Source organism: Nicotiana tomentosiformis, chromosome 8, assembly GCF_000390325.3.
Source record: "Nicotiana tomentosiformis chromosome 8, ASM39032v3, whole genome shotgun sequence".
Classification (NCBI taxonomy): domain Eukaryota; kingdom Viridiplantae; phylum Streptophyta; class Magnoliopsida; order Solanales; family Solanaceae; genus Nicotiana; species Nicotiana tomentosiformis.
In genome coordinates, this window is record NC_090819.1 from 113,088,608 (window position 1) to 113,105,455 (window position 16,848).

Consider the following 16,848-nt stretch of genomic DNA (forward strand, 5'->3'; position numbering starts at 1 on the left):
TCTTTGGCATCTTTTCACATCATCAATGATCCTTACTCGCCTCGTGGTAATCCTTTAGTACCAAGGATAACAAAATTCCTCATTCGCGAGGGTGACACTTAGTGTAACTGGTATATACAGTCTCTTAAGCTTAACTTTACTCACCTTGCTTGCTTTAGGGAAGCGTCTTCCTGAATGACCATTCTCTGAATTTCTCATGAATCTTCTTCTGTTGTCCACTCTATTATCGCCAGAAAAAAATCTGAAATTCTCATGATGCTGACTATTATCCAATCACTCAGTCCCTAATTCATATTTAGTTTATCTTGTTCACCAGCCCATACTGATTTCTATTATTCTGGAGTCTAACTTTTCCTTCTGGTAGTCGCGTTGGAGTTACGAACTTATTTTTTGAAATGAGGATATGACTTTATGGCCTATACTCTTTTGTTGTCTCAAGGCCTATCACCTCTCGTCTTTTACTTCAATTGACTATAGACTCTGTAATAGTGTCATCTTTTTGATCCACCGTTGTCATCCATGTATCATATTTTACTCATAATGCTTCATTAACTATTTTCTTATTTCCCGCTAACATTTATGTCTATCACTTTATTTTGAAAACTCGAACAAGACATTCTTTTGCTTTTAGCTCCCCTTGCTCCATCCAGTGGATCTTGGGGTTGCTTAACGTTCTCGCCCTACTATGGACGCGAGCCATACTAAGGTAATATTTATTCCTTCCAGGCTTTCCGTACCACATCTAATTGTAATATTCTAGAGTGCACTATCTGGGTGCCTCACAAGGAGATCTGTTAGCACCTTTGTAATATCCTTCAGAAATGCCAACTAACACAAACAATCTATTTACCATTTTGGGTTACTCTAACCCCAGCCGGATCCTAATATCCTGTCATTTTCTTAAACTACACATGTTATCCCCCAATAAGGTATAACCGAGATGGGTGTGGCCAATTCTACATACATTCGTTACTGTTGAAGGTAAGTCACAATGCTTATACTTTTCTGTCGGAGTTGAAAATACCGGTAATTTTCATTAGCTGGGTACTCGTACCCTTCTCATCTTGCTCTTTTTACTTGTTGAAGCTTGTATCTATCTTCTGAACCTCTCATTGCCTTTCACCATAGAGGTGGATAGATATTCTTGCCTTAAGGCTCCTTATCAAGAAGCTTACACGTAAGGTACACACATGCTCTGCTGAAGACCTCACATTTATCCATCATAGGAATGATGCAAACTCGAGTTTCCCTAACTCAACTCTTCCACAACTATATCTCTACCAACCATCTTTCTGAATATAGGTATCATCGTATTATGAATAAGATAGAGTTTAGGAAATTTAGTTCTTACAACGGAGCTCTACCACACGATCTAGAGTAAGAAGAAAGAGTGACAGTCTTAAATGCCCTGTAGCCTCCTGCTTATAATTGTGGTGCACGACACACTCATAAATAAGACTCTACTAGACACGGCTTGTAGACTCCCTAGGATAGAACTACTCTGATACCACTTTTGTCACGCCCCGAGCCTGGGGGCGAAACCGACACTCGGTGCCTCACCTATCCTCGTGTACCAACTTTCGACTAAGGGACTCTAAACATATAATGTCATACTTTGGCCATGGGCCACATTGCAAGACAATTGCGAACACCGACTAAATATCAATAAAAAGCTGGGCCGACAAGGCCGTCATAACTACTATAGCTGACAATCCAACAAAATGTATATAAAGGGCCTACAAGCCCAAACATACTGCATTAACTGACAGGATATGTCTACAAGCCTCTACTGATGGATATACTATGATCGAAATAAGGCTCTGACCTACTCATAACACACACACGCACACACACACACACACATACACACACACACACATACATATATATATATATATATATATATATATATATACACACACACACACACACACACACACACACATAAATATATACGTAAAGCTCTAGACCCAGCAACTATGAAGGGTATGGAGCTTACTGATCAAGCTAAACTTGGGCAACACCTAATAAGGAGGTCTACCCGTCTGTTTGTCTGAACCTGCACACATGAAATGCAGCGCCCCCAGAAAAGGGACGTCAGTACGAAATAATGTACCGATTATGTAAGGCACTATACTGAAAGCTGAAACTGAACTGATAATATAATAACTGAAAGCAACTGAAAGTCAATGATAATTTAAAGATATGCTTACCTACTGATACTGACTCAAGTCCCTCAATATATTAAGTAAAATAGATGTCCGGCCTTATGAGGCTTGGTATATATATAACTGCTCTGCCGTAGTAGGCTCGCTCAAAGGTGCTCGGCCATACTAGGCTCTGTATATTGACCAACTGGGCTCGCTCATAGGCGCTCGTCCATAGTAGGTTCGGTATATAACTTACTATCTAATCAGAGGTTGCCCAATAGAGGCCTGCCCATAGATTATAGCTCGATGGTAATAAAAATACTGCAATACTGTATATATAGACTATCTGCTCTCTTGACTGGAAAAAAGAAATACTCAATTGAATATGAAGTCCCGATACGGAGAATATTGTAACTTACAGGACTAGGAAAATATATGTAAATTCCGGGATATGAATTTTTCTTTATGCCTCGTTATCAAACTCGTGTAATTACGAGATCATGAAAAATAAAGGAAGGGCTTAGCCTTAACATACCTAAGTCGATTCTCTTGGCAATCCCTCTAATACACGTCAATTGCGACAAAGCATGTGACGACAAGATCGGAGTAGGAAAATAATCCGTATGATATTCTTGAGAAAGATTGCACCACACTTCCTTAAAATCGTAAAATCTCACGTTACAGCTCCGACCATTGTAAATCACGTATGCAATCTCTCTGAAATGTGATGTTGTATCTTCACAACATTGTTTGTGTAAATCACGTTGAAGAAGGCTTAAAGAATTCCAAAGTGCCATATTTGTATGATTCACGTTCAAAAGGCTTAAGCTAAGTGAATCTTGTCAAATGTTCTAATAAGGTGACACCTTGCCATGTCTTTTATGAGTCACATAGTGGCTTTTATTGCCAAATTTAAGGGCTGCCACGTTTTTTGATTTAATTCTTATCCAAAAACTTTAGTCTTTATCTAAAGACAACCGCTAATTATTAATTAACTAGGTAATGTCCCATTACCCAATAATTAACCAATTACCCATATAACTAAGAATTATCTCCACTTACTTAAAATACTATTTACTTTTAACATACCTTATATAACTTACTATCACGGTCATGTAGTACCTTGTATGGCACTAGTCCATAAATATCAGGTATTATAGCTCACACCATATTTTATCCTAAAATATCAAATTTCGACGAAATTTATTTCCTTTGATTTTCTTACCTTTTCTCCTTCACGAACTTACTCATCATGTGTTTAAAATAGCATAATGCTTATAATTACGAAATAATTTTATTCCCGAACTTGCGTCGATTAACTTACGACGAAACTTTATCGTACGAAAATGCGGGATGTAACACCAACACGTCCCAAAACATATTACAAACTTAGTCGGGCCTTCGAATCACATCAAACAATGTCGAATTCATGAATCGCACCCCATTCCAAGCTTAATGAACTTTAGAATTTCAGACTTCGACATTCGATGCCGAAACCTATCAAATCACATCCGATTGACCTCAAATTTTGCACACAAGTCACATTTGACATTACAGACCTATTCCAACCTCCGGAATCGGAATCCGATCTCGATATCAAAAAGTCCACTTCCGGTCAAACTTCTCCAAAACCTTCAAATTTCTAACTTTCGCCAAATGACTCCAGAATGACCTACGGACCTCCAAATCCACCTCCGGACGCGCTCCCGATACCAGAATCACCATACGGAGCTATTCCAAGACTCAGAATCCCAAACGGACATCGATAACATTGAAATGTGCTCTAACACAAATTTACGAAATCCTTCCAAAATGCCAACTTCCACAATAGGCGCTAAAACGCTCCCGGGTCATCCAAAACCCGATCCGGACATACGCCCAAGTTCAAAATCATCATACGAACCTGTTGGAACCTTCCAATACCGATTCTGAGGTCGTTTACTCAAAAAAATAAACCCTTAGTCAATTTTTCCAACTTAATGCTTCCGAAATTAGAATTTTCTTTCCAAATCAACTCCGAACTTCCCGAAATTCAATTCCGACCACGCACACAAGTCATAATACCTGAAGTGAAGCTACTCAAGGCATCAAACCGCTGAACGACACGCTGGAACTCAGAACGACCGGTCGGGTCATTACATTCTCTCCCACTTAAACATACGTTCATCCTCGAACGTGCTAAGAACTGCTCTGGAGTTGTCCAAAATCATTGTTTAATACCTCGTGGGCCTACCCGTGCTACCACAACCCAGTTGAGGACATCTCGAGCAAACCCGAAAATCCTCCATTTTATCTAGTCAAATAAGCCTTAGAGCCAAATTCCAACATCTGAAATCCTCTACCAGGTCCGTTTCCAACATAGAACACCGTATCCATCACTGCACGATGCACCAATACATGATTGCATACCTTTACTGAATTCATACCATGCACTGTGTAACTCACATGACCATAATAACATCCTCTGACAACGATAGTCGAAATCCCACAAATTTGATGCCCACACGCACCTCACGAAGCATATAAGTCTCGTTTCAGCTATCGTAATACTGCCACAACAGAAAGGATGTGTAGAAATTCATAACCAACTTTCGAGTCGACAATTCATTGAGTCCCTCCTCCTGACAAGGACCATTACCCCATTATGAACCAAATAATCTCATATAATCCGATCGCACTGATTCCAGGTCCAATAATCTCGTCTCACCCAGTATAAGCTATTCCGGCAATAAGCCACCACAAACACTACCAAAGGTCCCATATGATGCCACCATATGCCAACAAGCCACAAACTCGCATGTGATACATAAGGAAAAAAAATGAACTCCAGAAAGAACTTCTCAGCCCACGCGACTAATTAAACAACCAAAAAGATGTTATGAACCTTCCTCAAAAAATGAGAAGCAAAACATACACAAATAGGTACACGGAACTGTACTCAACATCACACTGTTGCGACGTGCAACCCGATCCAACCATGATACCCATGGCGGCATGCCCCCCGATCCTACCATATATCCTTTAAGGAAATACTTTATTGAGCTAAAATGCTCATAACTACGAAATACCCGATTATCGACTACAAGCACTCCAAGTGCATAATACCATCCCTGGGGAGACAGATAGCGCCATACACTACAAAACTCAAACACGACTAAGGTGCGATATATGATCTGCATCTCGAGAGCAATCCTGCTCACATAACATCATCGCTACGCGGAACCTCAACACATATGCAATTAATCAAGCCGTTTCACAACCCACATGACACAATATAGTATTACATGAAATAGCCGACGATGAAATAACATCCAACGTCCGAATACTCCTCCATAAGGAGCGCTATGCTGAGATGAACATATCCTGCCTGAGATAGATGTCACACCCCGACCTGGGAGCGAGACTGGCACCTGGTGCCTCAACTAACTTGGTGTACCAAATTGCAACTAAGGGACTCTGAACATATAATGTCATAATTTGGCCATGGGGCCACCTTGCAAGATAATTTGCGAAGCAAAATACAAAACTGAATGGAAACTAGCGCTGACTAAACATCAATATAAAGTTGGGCCGACAAGGCCGTCATAACTACTACAACTGACAAACCACCAAAATATACATACCAGGCCTAGAAGCCCAACATAGTGCACTAACTGACAGGATATGTCTACAAGCCTCTACTGATGGATATATTGTGATCAGAACAGGGCCCCGACCTACCCATAACATATATACATACATACAGAAGATGTGCACGAAAACCTAGACCCGATAACTCCGAAGGACTTGGAGCTTATCGATCAGGCTGAACTCTGGAAACACCTACTGAGGAGGTCTACCCGTCTGTCTATCTGAACCTGCACGCATGAAATACAGCATCCCCAGAAAAGGGACGTTAGTACAAAATAATGTACCGAGTATAAAAGGCAATAACATAACTGAAAGATGAAACTGAACTGATAATATAATAATTGAAAGTAATTGGGAGTCATAGATGATCTGGAGATATACTTACTTGTTGATACTGACTCAACTTCTTCAATATAGTAAGTAAAGGATGCTCCCCCACGTGTCCGGATTCTGGAAATTTTTGGATGAAAACGTTACCCATAATCTCAAGAACTCAAATATATAATTTTTACCCAATTCCATAACTATTTTCGTGGTTAAAATCTCATTTTTATAAAAATCTAGGTTTTTTACCTAAACCCTTGATTTCTAAGATTTACTAGTTATAATCTACCTATAATCTATGTATTTAACTCAAAGGGTGTAGAATTACCTTACCTTAAAGTTGTTAGTTGAACTCCCTTCTCAAAAGATCTGAAATCGCCCAAAAATGGAGGAAAAATGGGCTCAAAATGTCTGAGCCCCGATTTTTAACCATTCTGCCAAGCAGTGGTTTCGCACCTGCGGAAGGGGTACCGCACCTGCGGAAATTCCTCGCAGGTGCGAGTTCCACTCGCTTGGGCCACGGTCGCATCTGCGCATAATTTCTCGCACCTGCGTGTTCGCAGGTGCGCCCAATGTTCTGCACCTGCAATGGCAGGCCTTCTTTCCCCTTCCGCTTCTGCGGCTGTCCAAGCGCAGGTGCGAATGTACCAGAAGCAGAAAGCTTTGGCATTTTTCTTCCAAGTCTGAAATTGGTCCGAGCCTCATCCGGTTAACACTCGGGACCCCCGGGGCCCCGCCCAAACATACCAACAGGTTTGAAATCATAAAACGGACTCGCTCGAACTCAAGAAACGCGTAAAACAACATCAAATTTAAGAATCATACCCCAAACCAAATTAATTCGAACTTAAAATTTTCAAGTTCTTCAATTTACATCCAATGCGCCGAAATATACTTAAACTACTCGGAATGACAAGAAATTTTGCGTGCAAGTGTTAAATCACTATATGGAACTATTCTCAAACTCAAAATTCCAAACGGACTTCAATTACTCAAAATCCTACTCCAAACCAAATTCAAAGAAGTTTAAACCTTCAAATAGTTGATTTTTACTATTAAGCGTCAAAATGCCCCGGGTTATCCAAAACCCGATTTGGATATACGCCCAAGTCCAAAATCATCATACGAACCTATTGGAACCGTCAAATCCCGATTCCGGGGTCGTTTTCTCAAAATATTGAACGAAGTCAAACTTGTCCATTTAAAACTAACTTAAGGAACCAAGTTTTCCGATTTCAACCCAAACGCTTCCAAATCCCGAACCAACAATCCCTGCAATTCATAAATTAATAAAAGCAAGTTTGGGGAGTTTTATTTTAGGGAACGGAGTTCTAAAAGTTAAAATGACCGGTTCCCCACAAGTCATAAATTAATAAAAGCATATTCGGTGAGTTTTATTTTTGGGGACGGGGTTCTAAAAGTTAAAATGACTTGTTGGGTCATTACATTCTCCACCTCTTAAACAAACGTTCATCCTCGAAAGGGTTTAGAATAATACCTGGAGTGCTAAATAAGTGTGGATATTTGCTCCGCATGTCCTCCTTGGCCTCCCAAGTCGCTTCCTCGACTGGTTGGCCCCTCTACTGGACCTTTACTGTAGAAATCCTCTTGGACCTCAACTGACGAACCTATTTATCAACAATGGCAAATGGCTCTTCTTCATAACCCAAACTCTTATCTAGATGAACTGTGCTGAAGTCCAACACATGTGATAGGTCAGCATGATACTTCCGGAGCATAGATACATGGAAAACCGGATGAACTCCCAATAGACTGGGAGGCAATGCAAGCTCATAAGCAACCTCCCCAACTCGTCTCAACACCTCAAATGGGCCTATAAACCTTGGGCTCAATTTCTCCCTTTTCCCAAATCTCATGATTCCCTTCATCGGCGAAACCTTCAAGAGAACTTTTTTACCTACCATAAATGATAAATCACGCACTTTCTGATCCGCGTAACTCTTCTGCCTGGACTGTGCTGTACGAAGTCGCTCCTAAATCAACTTTACCTTTTCCAAGGCATCCTTTACCAAATCAGTACCATATAACTTAGCCTCACCGGGCTCAAACCATCCGATAGGTGAACGGCATCAACGGCCATATAAAGCCTCAATTGGAGCCATCTCGATGCTGGATTGGTAACTGTTATTATAAGCAAACTAGGCCAAAGGCAGGAAACGATCCCACTAACCTCCAAAGTCAATCACACATGCCGTGAGCATATCCTCCAAAATATGAACTGTCCGCTCTGACTGCCCGTCGGTCTGCGGATGAAAGGTTGTGCTGAGCTCTACACGGGTCCCCAACTCACTCTGTACTGCTCTCCAGAAATGTGAAGTAAACTGAGGGCCTCTATCTGATATAATAGAAATTGGTACACCGTGCAACCGAACTATCTCCTGAACATAAATCTGGGCCAACCTCTCTGAAGTATACGTAGTCACAACAGGAATAAAATGTGCCGACTTGGTCAACCTGTCAACAATCACCCAAACTGCATCAAACTTCCTCAAGGTCCGCGGCAACCCCAACTACAAAGTCCATAGTAATTCGTTCCCATTTCCACTCTGGTATAGTCATCTGCTGAAGTAGGCCACCTGGCCTCTGGTGCTCATATTTAACTTGCTGGCAATTTAGACACCTAGCTACATACTCAACTATGTCCTTTTTCATTCGTCGCCACCAATAATGCTGCCTCAAGTCACGATACATCTTCGTAGCACCTGGATGAATAGAATACTGAGAATTGTGTGCCTCCTCCAGGATCCTTTTCCTCAGTTCATCCACATTAGGAACACATAGACGATCCTGGAGTCGTAGAACACCATCTGCACCAATAGTGACTTCCTTGGACCCACCTCGTAGTACCGTTTATCGAAGAACCATTAAGTGTGGATCATCATACTGGCGAGCCTTGATCTGCTCAAATAGCGAAGACTGAGCTACAACACATGCAATAACTCGGCTGGGCTCTGAAATATCTAGCCGCACAAGTCTGTTAGCCAAGGTCTAAATATCCGAGGCTAATGTCCTTTCCTCTGCTGAAATGAAAGCCAAACTATCCATACTCTCCGCCTTTCTGCTCAAGGCATCTGCAACCACATTTGCTTTGCTCGGATGATACATGATAGTAATATCATAATCTTTTAGTAACTCTAGCCATCTACGCTACATCCAATTTAGGTCCCTCTGCTTGAACAAATGCTGCAAACTGCATGATCAGTATAAACTTCACAGGACACCCCATAAAGATAATGCCTCCAAATCTTAAGAGCGTAAACAATCACAGCTAACTCCAAATCATGTACCGGATAATTCTTTTCGTGGGTCTTCAACTGATGTGAAGCATATGCAATAAATCGCCCTTCCTGCATTAATACACAACCCAAACTAACGCGCGAAGCATCGCAATACACTGTATATATTCCCGAACCGGAAGGTAAGACTAACACTGGTGCTGTAGTCAATGTTGTCTTGAGCTTCTGAAAGCTTGACTCACAATTATCGGACTATCGGAGCTGAACACCCTTCTGGGTTAATTTGGTCAAAGGTGCTGCAATAGATGAAAAACCTTTCACGAACCGACGATAATAACCTGCTAAACCCAGAAAACTCCTGATTTCAATCGCCAAAGTGGGACGATGCCAATTCTGAACTGCCTCAATCTTTTTGGGATCAACCTTAATACCATCACCCGATACAATATGTCCCAAAAATGCTACAGACTCAAGCCAAAACTCACATTTAGAAAACTTAGCATATAGCTTTTGTTCCCGCAATGTCTGAAGCACTACTCTCATATGCTGCTCATGTTCCTCCTTACTGCGCGAGTAGATCAAAATATCATCAATGAAGACAATGACAAATGAATCAATATATGGCCTGAATACCATGTTTATTAGATCCATAAACACTGCCGGGGCATTAGTTAAACCAAAAGACATTACCAGAAACTCATAATGACCATATCTAGTACGGAAAGTAGTTTTCGGAACATCCGAATCTCGAATCTTCAACTGATGATACCCCGACCTCAAGTCAATTTTAGAGAACACCCTAGCACACTGCAACTGGTCAAATAGATCATCAATACGTGGCAACGGGTACTTGTTCTTAATAGTAACTTTGTTCAATTGGCGATAATCAATACACATTCGCATTGTGCCATCTTTCTTCTTCACAAATAATACCAGTGCACCCCAAGGCAATACACTCGGTTTGACGAACCCTTTGGCTAGTAATTCTTCAAGCTATTCTTTCAACTCTTTCAATTCTTTCGGAGCCATGCGATACGATGGGATAAATATAGGCTGAGTATCTGGAGCCAAGTCAATACAGAAATCAATATCACGATCAGGTTGCATACCTGGAAGATTTGAAGGAAATACATCAGAGAACTCCCGAACTACTAGCACTGAATCAATAGCCGGAGTCTCTACAGTAGTATCCCGAACATAGGCTAGATAAGCCAAACAACCCTTCTCAACCATGTGTTGAGCTTTTATAAAAGAAATAACCCGATTAAATGAACTAACCGACGAACTCTTCCACTCCAGCCTAGGCAAAGATGGAATAGCCACGGTAACAGTTTTGGCATGACAATCTAGAATAGCATGATATGGAGATAACCAGTCCATACCCAAAATAATTTCAAAATCGATCATCTCGAGCAATAAGATATATGCTCTAGTTTCATAACCACAGAATGTAATAATACAAGACCGGTCGATCTGGTTCACAATAACTGTATCGCCTACAGGAGTGGACACATAAAAAAAAGTACTCAAGGTCTCATAAGAAACACCCAGGAATGGAGCAAATAGAGATGACACATATGAATACGTGGATCCTTGATCAAATAATACTGAGGCATCTTTGCTGCAAACAGAAATAATACATGTAATCACAGTATCTGAGGCCTCTGCATCTGGTCTAGTTGGAAAAGCATAGAACCGAGCTGGAGCGCCAGTTGGCTGACCTCCATCTCTAGGACGACCCCTGGCCACCTGTCCTCCACTCTTGGTGGTCGGACTACTAGTGGAGCAACTGGTCTGGTAAGCATAGGCTGCTGACCCTGCTGTACTAGTCTACCCCGAAGCCTGGGGCAAAATCTCTGCATATGACTGGGATCCCCGTACTCGTAACAACTCTTCGGTGCGATGGGCTACTGACTAAGTGTCTGGCCCTGGGGAACTGAATGCCCACTGGGAGGACCCTGAATAGCTGGTGGGCGGTAAGAACTCTCTGGTATAGCATTGAGATAAGGTCGCACTGGAGCACCTCGAGGAGATGGTGGTGCTAGAAATGGGGGTCTGCTGGACTGCCCCCTCATAAACTGACCTCTGCCCCCAGACGGAGCACCTCTGAACTCTCCAGAGTACCTGAACCGCTTATCTCTCATAATCTGCTCTCGGCTCCACTGTTGTACACCTTCAATCCTACTGGCTATCTCCACAACTAGCTCATAATAAGTACCCATCTCAACCTCTCGAGCCATAGTGGCCTGAATGCCAGTATGTAAACCCGCAATAAACCTCCGCACTCTCTCCGCCTCAGTAGGGAGTATCATAAATGCATGGCGAGATAACTTAGAGAACCTCACCTCATAATCGGTCACTGACATCTGACCCTGCTGGAGCTGCTCAAACTGAAACCGCAACTCTTCCCTCTGGGAAGGTGGAATATACCTGTCCAGGAAGATACGGGTGAACCTGTCCCAAGTCATGGGAGGAGAATCTGCTGGTCTACCAAAAACATAAGACTGCCACCATTTACGGGCCCTGCCCTCTAACCGAAAAGTAGCAAAGTCTACCCCATGAGACTCCGATATCCTCATGTTGTGCAGTTTGTCCCTACAACGATCAATGAAGTCCTGTGGATCCTCATGTCGCTCACCCCAAAAGACAGGAGAATGTAGTCTAGTCCATCTGTCCAATAGTTTCTGAGGATCAGCGACTACAGCTGGCCTGGGATCAGGTGTAGCTGCTGCCACTACCTGGGCTCCACCCACGGGTACTGCACCCTAGGTCTGAAATACAATAGCTGCCTGTCCATGAGCCTGCGCGGTAGGGGTCTGTGCTCCCCCGCCCGCCTGAGATGTGGCTGGGTATGCCGGAAATAAACCGGTCTGAGTCATATTGTCCATGAACCACAGCATACGACCCATGACATCCTGAAATCTCGGTGCAGATGTGAAATCCACCGGAGCTGGCTCTGCCACAGGTACCTCATCATGTTCCTCAACAATGGGGTTCTCTGCTGGACCCACTGGCGGCATAACTGGAGCAGTCCTGGGACGTCCTCGCCCTCTACCACGGGCTGGAGCCCTCCCCCGACCTCAGCCTCTAGCAACTAGGGGAGTAGCTCTGCCCTAGTCTGGAACCTCATTCGAGCGTGTTCTCGCCATCTGAGAGAGAATAAGAAAAGGATATTTAGAACTACATCAATTGCACGATGGAATATGGAGAAAAGTAATTTCCTAACACCCTATAGCCTCTCGAAGATAAGTACAGATGTCTCTGTACCAATCTGCAAGACTCTATTAGGCCTGCTCATAACTTGTGAGACCTACGTGAACCTAGTGCTATGATACCATGTTGTCACGACCCAATTTCACCTATAAGTCATGATGGCGCCCAACACTACAGCTAGGCAAGCTAACTAATAAATTAAGCATACATTGATAAAATTTAAAAAACCAAGAAAATATAATAAAACCCAAACTCTACCAATGTGTGTGCCAAGACCTGGTGTCACGAGTGTATGAGCATCTAGTAGATTATACAAAACCTCAAATACTGTCTGAAATAAAATAGATAGAATAAAAAATACAAGGAGAGATACTAGTAGCTGCAGAACGGCTCAAAAAGACAGCTCACCACTATGCCCCTGAATAGCGTGGGTGTAAGACGAAAGGTCCCCCACTAGCACTTGCCTCAGGTCCTGCACAAAAAGTACAGCAAGTGTAGTATGAGTATGTAAACAACGTGTACCCAGTAAGTATCAAGCCTAATCTCGAAGTGGTAGAGACGAGATGGCCGACTTTGACACTCACTATGGGTCGATAATAAAGATTGAAATACAATTAGGATATTTAAATCAGCATGATTTACAGAATTTAAAATAATTTATCTAACCAACAGAAATAATTAAATTTCTTTCAAATGCAACAATTCTCAATATATAAATTAAATTCCTTCAATTCAAATAATTTCCAATTTAACAATTAAATATCATTTACATGAATAACAATTAATTCTTTAACAAGCAAGAATAATAATTCATTAAATTTCAAGGATTTTTTCAATTTATCAATTAGCTTCGCAAGCTGAAATAAACTATTAAGGTATCGTGTAATTATTATTATTAAGCACGATTTCTGCCGAGGATGTACGACCCGATCTAGAGTATCGTGTACACTGCCGAGGGACGTGCGGCGCGATCCATAGATGCATCTATCCTGCCGAGGCATTCGGCCCGCTCCACAAGAAAGGAGGACATTTTCTTATGTACCTTCGGAAGGAGAATATATTTATTATGAGATAAATTCGGGAGGAAGAACAATTTCTTTTAACAATTAATTGATTTAAATAAAAAATTAGGCATATGAGATTTTCATCCTTTAATATCTTTATCTAATTATTATTTAATCCCTATGGGGCAATTTTTCCCTCCCAAGATTAGACAAGAGACTTACCTCGTCTCAAAGTCCAGTTTTCGATTATCGTGTCGCGTAAAATTCTTGATTCAATGCCGAAAAATTTGAAACTATCCAAAAGTTATTTTAAATAATTAATATATGTTCAATAATTCGAAATTCATCTATTTAATAAATTACTCTATCCAAAATGGTAAAATTTCTAAAATTTACTCCGGGCCCACGTGCCCGGATTCTGGAAATTTTTGGATGAAAATGTTACCCATAATCTCAAGAAATCAAATATATAATTTCTACCCAATTCCATAACTATTTTCGTGGTTTAAATCTCATTTTTATAAAAATCTAGGTTTTTCACCTAAACCCTTGATTTCTAAGATTTACTAGTTATAATCTACCTATAATCTATATATTTAACTCAAAGGGTGTAGAATTAACTTACCTTAAAGTTGTTAGTTGAACTCCCTTCTCAAAAGATCTGAAATCGCCCGAAAATGAAGAAAAAATAGGCTCAAAATGTCTGAGCCCCGATTTTTAACCATTTTGCCAAGAAGTGATTTCGCACCTGCGGCTTTCGCACCTGCCGAAATTCCTCGCAGGTGCGAGTTCCACTCGCCTGGGCCACGGTCGCATCTGCGCACAATTTCTCGCACCTACGCATTCGCAGGTGCTCCCAATGTTTCGCACCTGCGATGGCAGGCCTTCTTTCCCCTTCCGCTTCTGCAATCGAAGCTCGCATCTGCGAGGGTCGCACCTGCGGCTGTCCAAGCGCAGGTGCGAACGTACCAGAAGCAGAAAGCTTCAGCATTTTTCTCCCAAGTCCGAAATTGGTCCGAGCCTCGTCCGGTTAACACTCGGGACCCCCGGGGCCTCGCCCGAACATACCAACAAGTTTGAAATCATAAAACGGACTCGCTCGAACTCACGGAACGTGTAAAACAATATTAAATTTAAGAATCATACCCCAAACCAAATTGATTCGAACTTAAAATATTCAAGTTCTTCAATTTACTTCCAATGCGCCGAAATATACTTAAACTACTCGGAATGACACGAAATTTTGTGTGCATGTCTTAAATCACTATATGGAACTATTCTCAAATTCGAAATTCCAAACGGACTTCAATTACTCAAAATTCTACTCCAAACCAAATTTAAAGAAGTTTAAACCTTCAAATAGTTGATTTTTACTATTAAGCGTCAAAACGCTCCTGGGTTATCCAAAACCCGATTCGGATATACGCCCAAATCCAAAATCATCATACAAACCTATTGAAACCGTCAAATCCCGATTCCGAGGTCGTTTTCTCAAAATGTTGACCGAAGTCAAACTTATCCATTTAAAGCTAACTTAAGGAACCAAGTGTTCCGATTTCAACCCAAACGCTTCCAAATCCCGAACCAACAATCCCCGCAAGTCATAAATTAATAAAAGCGTGTTCGGAGAGTTTTATTTTAGGGAACGGGGTTCTAAAAGTTAAAATGAATGGTTCCCCGCAAGTCATAAATTAATAAAAGCATATTCGAGGAGTTTTATTTTAGGGAACATGGTTCTAAAAGTTAAAATGACCGATTGAGTCATTACAAATGCGCTTTTGTAATAATAATATTGATTGTAGTTTACTTATTAAACTATTATCATGGCAAAATTTTAGAGAATCAAATCAACTAATAGTGAACCAATTCTAATAAAATCATGGATACTCCCATGTGAAGAGTACTAAATCCCCATGTGAGTTAAGAGGAATGGATGTAGGCTTAACATTTGAAATTAACCAATATAAGAAGATTATCGTGTTCATTTTACACCTAATTTGTTTTTTATTTGTTTTAATATATGCATCCCCATCTCAAATCATTCAACACTGCACTCACTAATCTTCAAAAAGGATTCTAGTAATCAAGATTTGAACAGAATTTGTTAAAATCTTAGAAGACTTGTTAAATTGTGACAGATTTTGTTCAAAAAGTTTTCTTTCGATTGAAATCCTTTTTTCAAAAACTGATCAAAACAGTTTAAATCGAATAAATTGCAATTCCTCGTCTTCATATACTTTAAAATTTGAGAAAAAAAATGTTTTTGAGGAGAAACAAAAAAAATAGCTTCTCTTCAAAAATATTCTTTTTGACAAGTAATTTTTAAAAAAATACACTTAAAAATAATTTTTAAAAACCCGACCAAAGACTAATTGGTGCTCAGGTGATTTTCGAATTAATCAGTGAAACGCAAACAAGAGGACTATAAACCCATTTGACTCACCTAAGTTCAACGTACCTCTTCCATTTGCATAAAACCTGCAAACGAAAAAAACAATCTTTTAAGAAAGAAAAAAAAAACGTGGTATTAATGAGAAATAGGAAGAAAACACGTGGATTACCGAAGCTGGGGTTGGTGACAATACTATAATTAAATGCGGACATAGCAGCTCCGGATTCCTATCCTTTAGCTGCTACACTCTTTCTCTAAGCTCTCATTGGCCGACGAATCATCATTACTGATTGTGCTTTCCCTTTGATTTTAGCAGAGTTCAGTTCAACATAATTTCGCGTCTGTTTATTAAATTTTGCAGAGAGATAAAGCTAGAAGCTTTAGATTGAGGAGGATTTAAGATGCAATAGGAAAGCTAGAGTTGAGAGAGCAGACGAAGGTTATTCTGAAAAACATGGCCTGTGTTGGAGCTCCAAACTTTGCTGCTACAAATGCTGTTTTTATAAAACAATCATTGCGGTGGATTAATGGAATATTTCTACCCAAAAAGCTGCCATTTTCGCCTCTCCCTAACTATAATAAGCTGAGGACGACGTTGAATCTGCAATCTAAGGCTTCTGCTAAGGTGTATTTCTTCATCCTATATCGACTCCTTCTTTGCTGGTTTCCTTATTTGACATCTTACTATATAATATAAAACATTTATATATTGATTAATTTGACAGGTTCTATCGAAAACAACCTTCCGGAGTAATAGGAGTAGTAGAGTTAGTCTGCGTACACACTGTATTTCTCCGATCCCACTCGTACGATTTTTGTTTTTGTTGTATTAACTTATAAGAACAACAAAAAAACACATGGCTTCCTTTGTTTTATGA